The following is a 17,471-nucleotide window of genomic DNA, read 5'->3' as shown; positions in this document are numbered from 1 at the left end:
TGATTACAGGCAAACGTAAAATCAAGAGGGTGCCGTGGCTCAGTGCATGTCTTTGTGTTGTCCTTTCTTGCTTCCTCCCTCATGCAAAGCAGCTTGAACTTAAGAATGGTCACAGCCAGCAAGGCCTCCTTCCTGTACAGCGTGGACGGGAGCAGTGTCTTGACGGCCTGCGTGGTATATTACATCAAATACATCAAAAAAAGTATGTGCGTATGCATAATGCCTATCCAGTCTTTAGTATGTAGTTTTGTACTGTTATGCCTTTCTACCTCAAATACAACACATACAAACACATAGTCAACACAGGAGAGTCTATTACACGTCTGAGATAGACCATGTCTGGATGAAAATTGCAGCCGACCAATGAATAAAAAAGTGTTTACTTCGACTATGACATTAAGCCGATGCCACAGAGGAGGCCTTGTCCTTCAGTCCCAGTGTTTCAGCCATCGGGTCCTCGAGCGTTTGCTGTACAGTTCTGTAAAAGCTTTTTTTTTTTTTTTTTTTTTCCAGTTCTTTTTCTATATCTGTGTACGCTTTGTCAAGGCAACAAGCAAATGTTTTTCTTTTCCTGTCAGGCACTGTTCCCCGCATGTCCTCATGGGTTTTATTCATGAAAGATCGATGCAGTACAGTTGATACTGGGAGCATCTCATCCACCACATAACCAACCAGCTCATGAATTTCCCTCGCAGTGACACCCTCAGCCGAGCTAAAGGCTAGCTGTTGCTCTTTCGGAACATCACTCCCCTCCTGTCTTCAAACAGAAGTCAGGTTGACCACTGAAATAGGTTGTTTCTTGCTGGAATCATCCTTTTGCAAGTGAAAATCCACGCTCCTCAATCTGTGCAGTTTCACCTTTCACCTGTTGTTTTAAAACAGACTTGAACGATTGTGACCCTGTCCTTTAACTGCAATGACAGTAGAGGCACAGACCTTGTAGCCTTTTTTAATTTCAAGTTAAAATAGACATGAGAGCACACCAGGAAACGTAACCTTTCCTCCATGACGGTGCTGTTTCGTCTAGCCTGCGTGAGCTTGACACACTGAACCCATTATTTTGACCTCACAGAGTGCATATCTGCAATGCCACTGGATGCAGAATCTGTCAAGCTGCAGGTGTATGCAGACTATATTCAGGGTTAAGGATGGGGCTGGTGAGGGAAGAAAACTTTTCTCTTTATTGAACTTTGTCAGGCTGGCAATAGATTTTTTTGTAATTCTCCTTCAGCTCTTGAAAATAAACACTTTCATGTCACCTACCCGCTGGAATGGGTTCATCCTGTATTTGCATTTTGTTGAGGTTTATGCTTCAAGCTGAAAATTGTCCCCTTTAATTTTGGATAGTCATATAATATTTATGCTCCATAAACAAAAACAAAACAAAACAAAAAAAACAAAAAAACAGTAAAACAAACTCCAAGACCCCACCCCTGAGGTGTAGAATTATACAATAAACAATGAAAGTACAATTGCCATGCTTCCCACTGATTTTCCTTCAGGCAGTTTGCTTGGCCTGCGTCCCACATTGTCAGATGAAATGAGTGGGACGACACCGGCGCTGATATGACCGTGCCGCAGGTTTTGGAATCATACAACATCATAAATCAACCACAAGAACAGTGAACAGTCAGACTTAATGCCTGAGAATCCCACTCAGCTCCATTTGGCGCCTGTTATGTGTGAAAACATGCGAGTGTGTAGGAGACGTGAATCAGTGCAACCACTGTCCAAAAGTCCGGGGGATGTTGTTGTTGTTGCTGCTGCTATAACAGTCTGTACTGCAGAGTTGTTGCTGCAGCAGAGACACTTGACTTGGAATTGCACAAAAAGTAGAAAGGCACTTCTGAAATGTCATAAAATGAGCATGTGCTTTTGGCAGAAATCTTTAGAATCTGTTTGTCTACCTTGAAAGCATCAAAACAACCAGAAAAAAGATGTAATTTGACAGTGAAGGGGTTAATATAATAAAATAAAAAAAATCTGGTGAGTACTGTGAGTAAATTACTGGAAACAGACTCTTTATATTGGTGATCCAGAGATTAAGAATGGCCAACTGGGGACCCACGATGACAGAGAATTAACACTAGAGCTACAACGATTGATCAGTTAATCAATTAAACAATTAACCATTTATTTTGTTGATTGACTAAGTCATTTTTAAACAACATTGCTGGTTCCATTTGTGAGGATAAGGTGATTTTCTCTGTTTTATGTGAACATAAACTGAATATTTTTGAGTTTTGGGCTGTCAGACAAACCTAAAAAGTTATAGCTGTGACTCTTTTGCTATTTACTATTTTCTGGTATTTTATAGAATAAAAAAATCTAGTCTATTAAACAATAAAAAATCAGCAGATTCATTAATAATGAACATCATTAGTTGCATTCCTAATAAGCGCTCATCTTTAGATTGCAGTGCAATACATCTCAGGCAGTAAAAAGCAGCTTTTTCTGTTCAAAAGTAGGATTATGTCTCAGATCTCAACCCAGTTTCCCACAAATTCCGTTCCTACTGTTTTGCATCAGCAATTATTCTTTCCACCTCATAATGTTAGGCATAATTACAGAAAAACAACATGCAGTGCCCCTCCTCCATCACTGTTACCATAATTCAAGATGTATCCAAGCAGTTTTAGTTTCCTCAACTTAACCGTGCTTTGGGATAAATGAACCACGCTGGCTGTGAATGCAATCCGAGTGGCTTTGCATTTTTCCCAAAACGTAATTGCTGAAGCGAAATGGTTGCATATGAATGTGATTTGTCCAGATACAGTTGTGTTTCCAGCTTCCACGGGGGTATTTTCCATTGCACATAGAGAATTAGGTCAGAAAGAGCTACGTATGAGCAATGGGAGAAAAGAGACATGAGCAGGGAAAAAGGTAAATTCACCAATATGACTTTATCAGGAGAAGACATGTTGGCTTATGAGCCTTTGTATCTGTTTTTTTTATTTTATTTTGTTTTATTACATTGATGGTTCAACCCAGCAGAGATGTCCACTGTCGTTTCCTGCCATGCCAGCTGGACAGCATGCAGATCTCTAATTTTACAACTCATTTGTCCCACAAGAAACTGAGAAAAGGACAAAGAAGTTAGATCAACTCTCCATGTCACATGTTCTCCTTGCTGGATCCATGATGATGTTCCACGACAAATTTATGACTTTTTGTCATGAGCCAGTGTTTGTTGGCACAGCGTAACGTCAGCTTTCTTTCCTTATCTCTCGAGTGGGACCGTTTTTCTGCATCCGTAATCACCACCCAAAGAGGACCTTTAATTTGTTGGCAAGGCCCTCTGATTATTGTTTAAGGCGGCAGTGCCACGTGTCAGAATGAGTTCGAATCATTAAAATAGCAAAGAAGATGAATGGAGGTCAAACAAACAGGCCGTTGCCTCTTAATCATTCCCACGGACGATAAATCTTTCAGGAAAAGGAAAAAAAAAATATGACAAAGAGAGTTTTTCTCAAATGTCATTTTTCAGCCGCAACATGATTTCAAGTCATTTTAAAGTTGAATGAGGATTAAAACAAAGATCTTTATTCATTCATAAGAATATGCTTTCGTAAAATACAGCTGTTTCTGGGCTTGTGCACAACGGTGCAGCAAAAACCTCTCTATACGGAGTTTACGATAAGTCACAATTACATAACCAGAGCGGGCTTACAATCTGTTCAAACAGCGCTGCGTATGAATGGTTGTTTTCTTAGCACCAGGCTAATTTCTGGGGGAAGTGAGCTTCACATGAAGGTAATAAATGGAGTTTCCTTTTTGAAATCCACTCTGCGCCGACCTGAGTGGATGACAACCCCTGATAAGGTTAAACAAACAGCATGGCCTATCCGCTTCAACCCACAGAGCTGCTGAAACTCACAGAAAGCGCACACACATCGTGCTGCACACACATCAAGTCCGCTCTGTGCTGATTCGCCATGTGCCCTCATCTGCAACCGGTTGTATTCACTTTCTACAAACTGCTCCAGCGCCGATAGTCATCACAGTCACTGCATATCTCTGTTTACATCCACAGGTGCCTTACAAATTGTGTGTGTAGCAGAAAGCAAACAGGAGCTTGTACCCATGTGGAGAATGTGTGTGTGTGTGTGTGTGTGTGTGTGTATACATATATATAATGAATAATATTGAACAAGCAAAAATCAAAGAAAACATATGAAAAATAAAAAGCTCCACGGCTCACTTGTAGTTCAGACGGACTGTGGTTCATAATAAGCAGCTTATTTTTCTCTTCACTTTTTATTAGGCTACATTATTTTTGAGCTAGTATTATAATTACTTGGTTTAGTGTGAGGATCTTGCAGAAAGAAACACACTGTCACCAATGCTGTGTGTGTGAGGACAAAGAATCCTGATTTAAGACAATCCAAATACTAAGAGATACCACTAAACCACTGAAGTTCACTGAACTCCGTTGGTTTCATCTTCAGGTGAACATGAATGTCCCTGAAGTTTCATGGCAATCCATTGACTACTCTCGCTTTCCCTTTTGTGCACAGTGGCAGCAAAAATCTAGAGTCATCTTGTTTGTGGTGGCCTAACTGTAAGCTTTTGTGGAAATTATAGCCAGTGCACAGCAGAGACACGAGACAGGATGGCAAGCACGAAAACGTGAGGGCGACTTTGGCAGCTGGCAGTCCCACCTCCTTCAGCGCCACAGCCTCCTTATAAACTCACACCTTGCTGGGAATCGCTCCAATCTGGCAAAGAGAAAGTTAGAGAGAGGAAGGCAGGGAGGAGGGGAAAGAGGGGGGGAGGAGGAGGATGGGCAGAGGCTTCCTCACAGAGCCTCGAGCTGTGACTGTGAGAAAAGACTGTTACGCTATCTTCACAGAACCCCCTAGACCGAGGAGGGATTTTATCTCTCAGTCCTCTGGGACTGGAAAAGGCAATAGAAGGTTATTTCCTGAGAAGTGAAGCGAAGAAGAAGTGAGTGGGGAGAGGAGGGAAAGAAGTAAAAGAGGGGAGAAAGAGGTGGGTGAGGAGACTTTCTGAGTTTGGCGGGATCTGGGATGGGAAAGGAACAGGAGGGAAGGAACAACCCAGAGCCAGCAAAACACAAAGCAACAACAAACACAGCCCATTGCGGTAGCCCTCCGTCCCACCTTTCCACGCTGCGATTTCCACAACAAAAACATCCAAGCAGCATCTGAGGCGCCTGTGGGTCACAGTCAGAGAGACACAGAGCGAAGCCTCAGTGACAGAAGCACTGCTCATGAAACATTTGGACATTTTAATGTCCCGCCTCCTTCATGCGGAGCTTTTTCCCTCGTCAAAGCCGCACAGAACAAACAGCTATCAAAGGGGAGTCGGGAGGCGAAGGCATAACTCTGTGATTGAACGGGAGAGCATTGTGAGGGGACCCCGCCCTGGATCTGGGTCAGGCTGGGGTTTTCTCCTCCCTCCCGATCGCTTTCTTCCCAGAGATGTTGGGTTTGAGGACGATCAATTTGTAGTTGACAAGAGATGCTCAGACGCAATTACAGTAGTCACAATTGTGGTGTTTATGAAGCTTTTCAGATTAGAAAAAAGCCAACAAAGAGTCAATGTAGGTACTGATGTTAGCTAGCTTGTGACATATGCACCAGCAGCTCAAACTTAGCAGAAACACTAGTTGTTGGTTATTTTTCTTCTTTTTCCCACGAATGCAGTAGAAATTCTCTGAAACCTAGTCTCCATGTCGCACTTCCACCTGACTTTGCACCACATAGTGTCGGTCTCCACCTGTCCAAGCTGTTCCTTTCTCTTGACTTCACATTCAGCTGCACTGCCTCTAAAGAACATCCCGCCTTTGATGCAAGCTGCACTTTTCTCACAATTTAAGCCACCTCTTTGCCAAGCGTGTTGTGTACTCAATGTCCCAGGTCAAGAAAATGACCTCACAAACACCCTTTGAAGGCAGCAAACATGTCATGAAGCTTCTTCAAAGATGATAATTGGATTTAAACTTCTTGTGACTGATTTTGTCACTTGATCTTAAACTGTGCCCACACGCTCTATCTCGCAGTTTACGCTTAATGGCAGACAAAGACATACAGTTCCTGAGAAAATATCTTCAAGATGCATGTGAAGAGTCTTAGTCATCCAAGTCATAGTTACCTAAGCAGGGCACCACCATCTCAATCATTCACACACAGGAATAAGTAAGTGTGAAACGCTCCGCCGCGCTCTATGTTCCCACATGTACGGCAGTGTAGGTCATGCGTCTATGTGAAATCCCCCTTTCATCTCACCGCACACCTCCCCTCGCCATCTCCAAGCAAGGGGGTGACTTTGAGCGGGAGATTTACTGTTGCCGCCGGTAGCGACGCAGCAGATGACGGGGTGCTGTCTCTCTCCTCGTTCATCAGAAAGAAAAATGGATGGGAGCAGTTGGGCGCGGACAGGACCCAGCCATCCATCTCAGCTGTAATTATGCACAAAGCCGTTGACATTTCTCGTACTTCCTACTGTGCTGGAGCCAGGACTGAGATGGACAGAGTTGGGTTGGTCACCTCTTTGCAAGAGTGACCCCCCCCCCCCCTTTAATTAGATGACAGAAGTGGAAAATAGATATGGTTACAGGGTTTTTTTAATGCCTTGTGTGTGCATATCTTATTTTTGTTATCAATAATATGTCAATAAAAACAATAACATGTCAATAAAACATGCCAATTTCCCTGATAGTTTTGTTCAATCAACAGCCCGAATTCAAAATCTATTTCATCTGCAGTGATGTAAAAGTACAGAAAAGCAGCACGTTTTAGGAACCAGACCAAGAAAGTGTCTGGCATCTTTTGCTTGAAGAACAACTTCAACTCAAATCTGTTCACAATTAACTTGCTGTTGTTTGGCTAAACAGTTGATCAGCTCATTTTTTTTCTTCACGGATCCAAGAGCTTCTCAATATTTCTCTTTATTCTATCATGTAAGACACATGGCACAAAGGCAGGAAACCTACTGGAAGATCATTTTCCCTGCTCGTCTTGGCTTAGAATCTACCCCGTTCCTCTTCTGTGACACTTTCCTCTCTCTGTCCTTAAAAAACGATCTTTTGTCAGGAGGAGATGTATAAGTCCTTCCCTGCCGCCTCTTATGTACACTGTACTGCATGTGACAAGAGGTTTTAAAGGGTCCTGAGGATCTGTTTTTACAAGACTGAGAAACTGCTTCAGGAGACCCCCACCTCTGCACACACTGCCTTATCTGTGCCCTATTCATTGGTGCGGACCATTTCTACGCCTTCTGTCACACTTTAGAGGAATTTTCCATATGTTCGATGTGTTGTCAGTTTGCAGGGGGGGAAAAAATGGATGGAGAGGTCCTCCCTGTGCGGCTGCTCTTTTTCAAACATACTCAGTCTATAGGATGTTCCACGGGAACAATGAGCAGACACTGTGCAGTGGCAGACAAAGGCCCAAGTCAAACTGTATAGGAATTTAAATAGAGCAATCCCATAGGGTCACACGCTGAAGCGCAGTGTTTGGAATGAGGAGAGCAGGAGAAAGAAAACAAGTGAAAATTCTGCCTTTGCCGTTCTGCTCTCCATCCCACTGTGGAAAACATGATTAGTTTTTGCCCAAAAGTCCTCGTGCATACGTTATTGTTCCTCTGTATTATGGCTAAGCTCCTCTTTCCATTTCCCACCATTCTTTCAAGACGTAAGAACAAAAGGAGTGTGATGTCGAAACTGCAGCTTTTTCATTTCTGCGCATTACGTTACATGTTGGAGGAGTCTTTTGAAATGGGAAGAAAGATATTTAGCAAGAGGCCACAGAATAGGTGAAAGCCGGTGGCCAGTTTGATATCTGATGCAAAATGAGGCATCACTTTACAGCTGAAGCATGTAGCTGGGAACAGCCTCTCGTGCTCTATACTGTACATGTTGGAGGAAATGGGTGGAGGAAGGGATGTCAAGGCTTCCAAAGGTGTGAGTCATCACCCATTTACAGCAAATAAATATCATTCCCATACCGTGGAAATGAGTGCTGTAAATTAGAGCCAACCCAATGCTGTACAGGCAGCTTTCAGCACGCACACAGGCTATATGTGCATGAGCCTCTCGGTGGCTGATGCAACGAGCCTCACAAGGAAAGAAGGGAAATGAATTATGCGAGCAAATACATTTGTTGGTATAGCAAAAAAGACCCTTAGAATATCTCTACAGTCTCTGAGTAATTTCATTGTTTCCAGACAAACCAAAACAAAATAAAAGAATAAGTCCGGCTCCCTCCCGCGCACGCACAGCAGGCGAGCATGAGAGAAAGCCGTGGCCTCCCTGACACTTTTTCTTTTTTTTTTTTCATCTTTTTAAATTAAATATTCTCTCTCATCCTTGGTGTGGAGCTATAAGCGCTTCAGGTTGGGGGAGGAGGGGAAAAAGAGAGTGTGTTTTTTTTTTTTTTTTCTTCCCCTCTTTAGGAAACTAGATATATTTAGAAATAGGCACATTAAAGAATAAAACCCCCAACACTGAAGAGACACGAAGAGAGAAAAGAAACATTAAGACCGAAATCCCACCCCTGATAAATCACATTATGAGAAAAACAGTAAGAGGAAAGAAAACCGGGGAGGGATACTTTTACACAGATGGAACAGTTAGTCCATAACTGTTGAAATATTTACAGCAAAGTCTGTGCAGATGGTTCAATTATGACTTGTTCTCTGAGAGCCTCTGACAGACTATTTGTCATTTATATCACCTTGCTACAGAGCGAATCCGCAGATAGCTGTTCAGCATTTGTGTTGAAATCATTTTAAGGTCACGATGCAGTTGCGTGTAATGGATACCTCCTTGTTTTTTACGCTGTCTTAAAAATGACTGCTGACGATTTAAGGTATTTATTTGCCTTGTGCACATTACATTGACTGGTGTAGTGACAAGCTCTATAAACACAAATACCCCCCCAACGCCTTGATCTACCTGCAAGGGTGTAACCAGCTACCAATAAAGTAAGATAACGTTTGAACAATTCTGCTGCTGTTGTAATTATTTTAAGCATTGCTTTTGTGTATAATTCATTCTTTGGTACCCTGCCAACACTCAGACCAAAGTCTGTCTTCCTCATTTGCGTTACATAAGGTTATATAAGTCTGTAGCAGAGCTGTGTCTGCATTTTGTTTGACTTGATAAAATAACCTACAGCGACAATGTGCTAAGTTAACTCTTAAACTGGTGCAGTTCAAAAAAGTTGCTGTTAAAGTTCATCCTCCAATTTCACTGAGGGTGTCGTTTTTTCAAGCTCAGCATTTTGTCAGTAAGGACCGAAGCTGCTCATTTTTGTGCAGCTCGTTATGATAGTTTCAGTTTTGCCGGTATTTATGTCTTTAGTTACCGTTAAAAAGCCATGCCTCCAAAATGTGTTTTTTGATAAACAAGAGAAGATTCTGAAGCAAGAGAATTGACATACGAGCATGAAACATATTTCTGTGCATATATTTCTGCCCCACAGCGGACGACTTTGTCCTCTGGCAGGCCTTATTTGCTTTCTATTAAAACTGACCTATCACATTACATAATTCATGCATGGAGCTTGTGAATAATGAATGTTTCTGCCCCAGTTGACGTGAAGCCAGAGGTGGAACAGCACTGCTCTGTCCAGCTTACAGCAAACACCGATGCCACAGGTTGTCTTCTTCTGTTTTCTTTCTTTTTTTCTTGTTTTTTTGTGCTCATGCATGGGTTACACAGCACAAACACTAAATAATGAGACATCAACACGACAGCATGCTGTTTTTCATTAATGTCTTGTTTTTTAAAGCTCTGTTCTTCTCTGTGAAGACCTTTTTTTTCCCACCCTGTACTCAGAAATCATGAGGATAAAATTTCCCTCGCAAAAAACTGAGGCATCTTTTAATCTGTGCTGCGCCTCCCGTCGGACCAACTGTCCATGTAAATGTTTTATCAGGCCTTTAAGGCCCATTCATCACCCTCCTTTGTGTGGATGCCAATGAGGCATCAGGCCATGGGAACCCAGTGTTTCTAAAGAGCCAGCAGCGACTTGCTGCTGGTGACTGCATGAACCTGAGCTTTATTAATAAACAAAAGCTGACGTGTAGGAGGCCTGAGAACCTACAAGTGATGAGACCCACATTAGAAACATGCCAGAGCAGGAGCTGCAGAGTCAGAGCCACAGTTGGTGTCATTTGCAGAGGAGCAACGGACCCCAAACCAGCCTGGGGCTGCTCATCAGTACTTGTCACCAGACTGGCTTCATTAGTCACTGTCCAGATGACAGGGGCTCTTGTAAAGGATATCTCACCCCCTGTGGAGAGCCAAGTGTCTTCGCAAATAGGCTGCTGACCTCCAGAGCCTCGCTGGTCCTAAGGGGGCAGGGAGGGGGGGAAGCTGAAGATGAGGACAGACCAAGAGTGAGATGAGGGCGTGCAGACCGCAGGGCACAGCCAGGCCAGGGCCTCTCCTTTCTGGAGAACCCTGGGAGCTGACCTGCCCCTGACCCCATCTGTACAATGAAGTCAGCCGACTGGTGACTCCTGCACACTCTGATGAAATGGCAGATTCCCCAGAAGAAGAGAGAAAAAAAGGCAAAAAAAAAAAAAAAAAAAAAAACTCTGGGGCCCCTCTGAAGGAGAATGGGATACCCAGCAGTGACATGCTAATCCGCTTGGTTGATGATTAGGAGTTGGGGGATGGAGAGGTTGGAGAGGCAGAAATGAAATGATGAGGGGGAAAAAAATCTTGGCAGTTTTTTGATGCCTCTGCCTTTTGATTCTGTCTCTCCGCCGTGCTATGTAAATGACAGCAGCTCTGTCAGAGTGGAGGTATCTGTCCAATATGTGGACGTGTGATGGCTGATTACGCTTTGATGTTGAGCCTCTGCCTGGATCTTCTGTGAGACATGACACACAGACGCTTTTTGATATTAATTTAATGCACCTCTTTATAAGCAAATTTCTTGACACTGAATTAGAAACACTTTGATTATTAGGCAGAATCAATAGATGTTGGAATGAAGTACAAGTGAGGATGCTCATTTGTGCATTATGAAACCAATACCCATTCATAACATGGTCCATTTTAATTTCTGGGTTTTACTGTATTTTGACGTGCTTCAGAGGGTTTAAACATTGTGAAACCTGCCTTCTATTGAAGAGTAAATAATAGTATAATGGAAGGAGGCACAGTAATATGAGACAGGCCTGGATAATAAACCTCAATACTCTTTGTTTCCTTAAAACCAAGTATTGAAAACTATCAAATAACAAAAACATTGAATTCTTGATCAGATACTGATGGAGACAGTTATATCTCTGCAGATAGTCACATCCCGTCTTTAGCATCCTGCATGATGTGCAAAGGTGATTGGGCAGAAGAGACCAGAGCTAGTATCTGAAATCGGTACCACAGAGAATGTTGTAGACAAAAGCAACCAAAAAAACTTGTTATTGGGTTGATATTTTCTGATTTAAAGCTGCTATATTCATTATTTTTATGCAATGAGCAATACAACACAGTGGATCAAATGAAGGAGTATATGGTAATGATGTTGCTCTTCATGGCGATGCTACAGGGAACTATCACCTGCCATTCCCCTCAGTCGTCCAGAGCATTTAAGCAACCCTGTCTCCTTGAAACTATGTTTATAGCCTAATTGCAGCAGCTGGTACTTAATACCAAATGGATTAAGATTAACATAATGAGGAAATGCTGTTAATTCATCAAGATTATATTAGCAACATGTTTATGTCCTTCAGAGGGAGGTGTTGAATGAAGCATCATTTGTTAGCAGAACTGACAACAGTATTGTTTTGGAATCACAACTGAAAACTCTGGTATTGTGCTGGTGCTGATATTGAAAAATTATACCCAGCCCTAATCAGAAATACTCCAGTGGTTGCCTCAGACAGTAATCAAGGACAAAAACTAGTTAAATCCTACAGGAATTGTGAGGGATGAGGGGAGTTGTGAGTTCAATCGTGTGCTTTAATATGACTTTTCAAAGCTTTCTAAATGTTTCAAATGTCCAGACTTCCCTGTATGCTGGTTCGCTTGTACATCACACAGCCTGTACTCACCAGATGTTAAAAAAAGCAAGAGAAGTGTGAAGCAAACAATGGAGAGTGAGAGCCAGAGTGACACAATATATACAATAAATACCACATGTTGACAGCAATCCATTAGATACACTCATACATCACTGCAGTACAATAGCTGACGTCTCCCACTGAAGACTTCCATATGGTGTGTGAGCCATCCATCCATCCATACACACACACACACATGTGCTTTAATGTATCTAATGCATGAGCCTGGGGAGAAGAAGCCTGGCTCAGAAAGCCCTCCTGATCGTTCGCACTTTAACTCCAAACCTTCTCTCATTCATGCGCCCTTTTGTGCTCGCCACAAACAGTGTGCTCAATCGCATTATCATTACAGAGGAAATCAGTCATATTAAGCCTCTGCGCTGTCACTTGCCCCGCAATCTTCAGCTGTGTGCTGCCAAGAAAGCATGGCAGGACATAAGATGCATGTGAAATGAGATTTGCATAAGCAGTGTTGCTCCATCACTTATTTATTTTCTCCCCTCAGCCAAAAAATAAATAAATAAAAGATGCTGACTTGCTGAGTACGTCCCTGAGGGCGCATCAAACAGGTGACATTACCGCAGTGGGGACTTCATTCATGGTATTATTGTAATCATGACATAATGACCTCATCATGCTTTGAGACATAGGTGTGGAGGGAGGCGAATTGGGGGCAAAAGGAGCATGGGAGCAGGTGGCGGCTCCTTCACAGGTCTTTCTAGTGTAAATCATTATATGGCTAATGGGCCCGTGACATTGGTGTTTTTCTATTAGCAAAGGAGAGGTGGTTAAGACAGGGGGAGCTGAGTCTCGGCTGAATAATTTCTGATCAAACACCGAGGCGGCAGAGGAGCATGTCTCCGCCACCCGCAACACAAAACCGAGACCTGTTTACAAAGAAAACAGGACATGAGGCTTAGTCATAAGGATGTCTCTGACGCGCAGAGTCACTATTGGCTTTCACCAACTGTGTGGTTGTTTGTTGTCTTTTTCGGCATGCTATTAATATCTTTTCAGTCTTGAAACCTAGAATATTGAGTTTGCTAAAGTACAGTCATTACGGCTCTGCAGCATGTGTCATTGAAGTGCAGGAGAGTGCAGGAGAACGAGTAATACCTTATAATAAAGATTATTTAAGCCAGTGCATTAACTGGTTTGAACCAGTAACCATGTACAGTATAAATATATGGAGCTAGATGTGTAGATCACATTGTTTTTTTTTGCTTGGATGTCATCATCATCTTGCATTTTTCAGGCCATAGTTAGTGGTTGTGTTAGATTGGAGTGCATTATATTAACATTTTTTGCCCATGCCTTCTTCACATAAATCAGGGCAACAGAATATTGGAGTAACTATCCTTAAGAGTCTAACATTTCAGAGTGCTGTGCCAATTGTACTGTACAGTACTGTATATATACTGTATACATCCCTGTGCCATCCCACAGTACATACAGGATTTCCCATGTTGATAGAGGCTGCAGTTGCGTCATCATTTATCAGACATGAATACACAACTGCCATAAAAGCTGCAGCAGCACAGATATTTCACATTTAGAATGCAATCCCTCATGTTGTAATTTTTTCAAATTTACAAGTAGTTCAGTATACGTACACATCACGCATACTGTAATCTCACAATTTTACTCAATAGACTTGGAAGTCAGTATTAGTTGACTTGGTCAACATGTACAGGAAACATGTGAACAGTAGTAATTATTTATCATATCTAATGGTCACACATTATTTGCAGTGTCAAGAAAGATGTGTTATTGTATTTTCATATTAAAAATTATAGCTATGAAAAGTAAATGGTAGCTCACATGGAGTTCCTCATGGAACTCCTCACCTTTCAAAAAAAACTGATTTCAAGCCATCAGTGTAGTTTCCGAAACCTTATTCCATATTGTTAAGATGATTGTACATTTTTTTAGTTAAATGTTAGTTCAACATTAGCTTATGTTAGTCAAAGCAACCAGTTAAGTGCTATTGCTATAAATGGAGGACTGTTTTCCATTTAGCCGATATGTCTTAGATTAGCAGTAATACACTGATACAAATGTTATAATAATTCACCAATCAGTTAACACAGCAAGGGTCAGAATCTGTCATGTTATACTGGCCTGATCATAAATTATTCAACAGTCAACCACTTGGAGTAATTTAACATTCGTCATGAAACGTCAGTGTTTTTTTGGTTTTTTGTTTTCTTTTTTTGCAGCATCAACACTCAAAGACTGTTGACTGGCACGGCTTGATTGGCCATATAAAGTTTTTTTTTTTTTTTCTAAAAATGTTACATCAGTGTCCTCAAGTGGAACCCAGAATAAGAGCCTGACTGACAGCAAGGGGATCAGGCATCTGTGTGTGTTTCCCCATGAATAATGAGTGTGCGTGCGCTGGCTTTTCTGCGATCGTGCATGTGTGTGCGTTCGAACGTGCATGCTTATGTATGCGTCCGTCTATACATGTGCGTCAGTGGGCAGGTGGGTAGATACATATGCAAGATCGTGCGTCTGTTGCTGGGCTCTTGGGTGATTATGGGTGTCTGTTTATGTGTGTTTGAAGTGTGTGTGTCCTCTGGACTACAGGCTGTTGCTTCAGCTGAAGGCTCATGTTATAGTCTGCTGCCACAGTTCAGTGAAGGACCCGCTCTCCACTGACAGCCCCCCCCTTCTCTTTTTCATCTGAAATTTCATAGATGCATTTGGGCAGCTCAATGACAACACGTCTCTATTCCTGCTCTATACCTCTCAGCACCAAGCAAACTTCCTTGCTAAGCTGCAAATTGGCATGCTGGGACTATCGCTTCACTCATCTTGAACAAGTCTTTTGTGGTTTGAAAGCCTTTTGAAAACTTTTTTCTTACTTTGTCTTTGGGAGAAGAGAGGCACTTTCATAAAAACTTAAAGAAAGAAGTGTTAGCTTTTATACTTAGCATATTGCGGGGGAGGAATACTGTAACTCCTTGCATGAACTGTTTTGTTTACTTTTAGATTGTTTTTCATTTTTTATTCACATACTGTCTTTATAGGTCCGGTAAAACGTCTGGGTTATATTTTATTAGTTATTTCGTTTGTAGGGAGGGGATGGTAAATCTGGAAGGTTCCTTGCCTCTGAGGTGTGAAGGAGGCCCTGTGTTTCCCCCTGTAGCATGGCCTCATGTTGGGGGAGGGAGGATGGAGATTGGAGGGTGTGTGCAGGGGGTTGCAGACAGAGAGGAAGAGGGTTAATCATGTTTGCAACAGGACAGGCTTCCCCTTGAAGTGGGAGACAGTGGTAGGAAGTGTCCAGATTTATGGTGCTTCGTAGCCGGCCATTGTAGCCGCCTTCATCGTGGCAGTTGACCAGCAGACAGAAGGGGAGAGTGTGAGAGAAGCTGTAAATCACAGAGAGAGTGTGGCTCAGACACACACACACACACACACACACTAACACATCCAGCCCTATCCTTGCAGTTCACAGACAGATAATGCACGGCTCTCCCGCAGTCTGCAGACAAGATAAAGCTGTTCTTGCATGACAAGTTTGGAAACAAGATTTTCTTTCTTGCTTGCTTGATTTTTTGGAAACTTTAAAATTCAAGATGATCTTCAGTGTGTTGAGAATGTTACATGACCCCGACGCCCACAAAATCCTTTTGAAACACAGTCTTTGATTTGAAAAAGAAAAAAAGAAAATCCATGGTCACCCAGTAAAATAAAAACAGACTAAGAAGTGCTCAGTGTGCCTACCTCTGCCCCGCCACACACACACACACACACACACTCCTCTAAATATTTAATGTGATTGATTTCAGTGGACCTGCATCAAAATACACAGAATGACAGCCAGTCAGACTGATTGGCATACGAGCGCTTTTGTTTTTTTGTTTTTGTGCTCTCGGAGGGAAAAGACCCTCGTTAACAGCCAGCTGGAGGGTGTGAGCGACGCATGGCAGGCGAGCGAGTCCACCATCCCTCACTGCTTTGATCGTGTTTTGGCATTGTCCCAGGGAACAACATGAACAGAACTTTTTCGGATGCTCCCCCTGTCTGAAACATATCAAACACACCTGGCATGGCGAGTGTGTGAATGCCCACTTAGCTGTAGGCGTATCGGGTGAGATTGGATTGGTGTTGGATTTTATCCTTTCATTTGGAGATATTCAGCCGTAGCCAAACCAAACCTGGTCTTGATTGGACAAAATTTGTTCGAAGAGTGTTGAAAAAACAGTTTTGCCAAAAGCCTAAGTGGCAGCTGATCAGCGTTGGCAGAGATGGGTGAAAAAATTGCCATGAAGCAAAGAAATTGTGCGTCTATGCCTCACAAATCAGAAGTCTCAAAGTGCCCGAAATGCACACATGGTGGCGCTACCTGAAACGAGAACTAATCACTTTTTCCTCATTCCACCAAATTTCTCTGAAATGAACGAAGAGACGGGTGTTAATCCTATCAAAGGTGGATCTGGTGGATGGCAGCAGGAGCAGCAGCAGCATGAGCTCCTGTGCAGGGGGTTAATACAGACAAATAGCGTCACTGTTACTCCCCGAGCTAACTGGGCCTCACGCACACACTAATATAAGCCCTGATATCCCCACAGGCCTCGTTTCAAATACAGGAAAAATGACTTTGATTTCAGCCAAGGAAAATGTATTATCTCTATCACATCCGCCGTGTCTGCCTCACAGAGGGTTATTATTAGCTACGGTCTGTCACTGCTAGTCTGTAGGTGTCCTGTGGGTGTCCTGTTACTCCACTTCACTCTAATGTTCCTCTCAGTTAAATGACTCTCTCTGTCTCTTTCAAGCACCATTGAGTCCATTTCCTTCACGGGCGGTCTGAGGCTCGCGTAGAGTACTGGCGAGTGTGCATCTTTGCAAACGCGTGGATATACAAGGAGAGGTGTGGAGGAGCTACATCCACACCGAGCTCACCAAGCTGCTATCTGTTCATCAGAGCCTAATGGTTTCAGCAGATGGGGTGGTCTCTTGTCATATTCTGACTGCTGTGCCCACATGGACTCTGGCCTGGTTAGCCCATCCATCCTTGTGGCGGCTGTGAGGCCCCCTCGCTGAACGTGCGCTGTGCCCTGTGTGTACACAAGATCTCTGGCCTCAGTGGGGAATGTTTACCCAGCTGAAGTCCAACAGTGTTGCAGCTCTCTCCCAGCTGTACCGAACAGACTGGAGAGGATGTCACTTAGGACACATCTATTGACCAATATCAGATCCAATATCAGGCCTCTCTTAGATTAATAGCTGTATTAAACACTCTGGTTTTAAAATTCCAAATGAAACTCTAATTTTAGACCTATATATTTTTTAATGTTCTACCTTTACTCAATTGTAATGCCTGTTGTCATTTTTTAGATGACTAGTGTTTCCACATCTCAGTGGGCTCAGTTACCCGACATGCACACATTTGCAGCTGAAGCATAATAAAGCACATA

This window comes from Chaetodon auriga, chromosome 19, assembly GCF_051107435.1.
Source record: "Chaetodon auriga isolate fChaAug3 chromosome 19, fChaAug3.hap1, whole genome shotgun sequence".
NCBI lineage: Eukaryota > Metazoa > Chordata > Actinopteri > Chaetodontiformes > Chaetodontidae > Chaetodon > Chaetodon auriga.
This window is presented reverse-complemented; position numbering follows the sequence as displayed.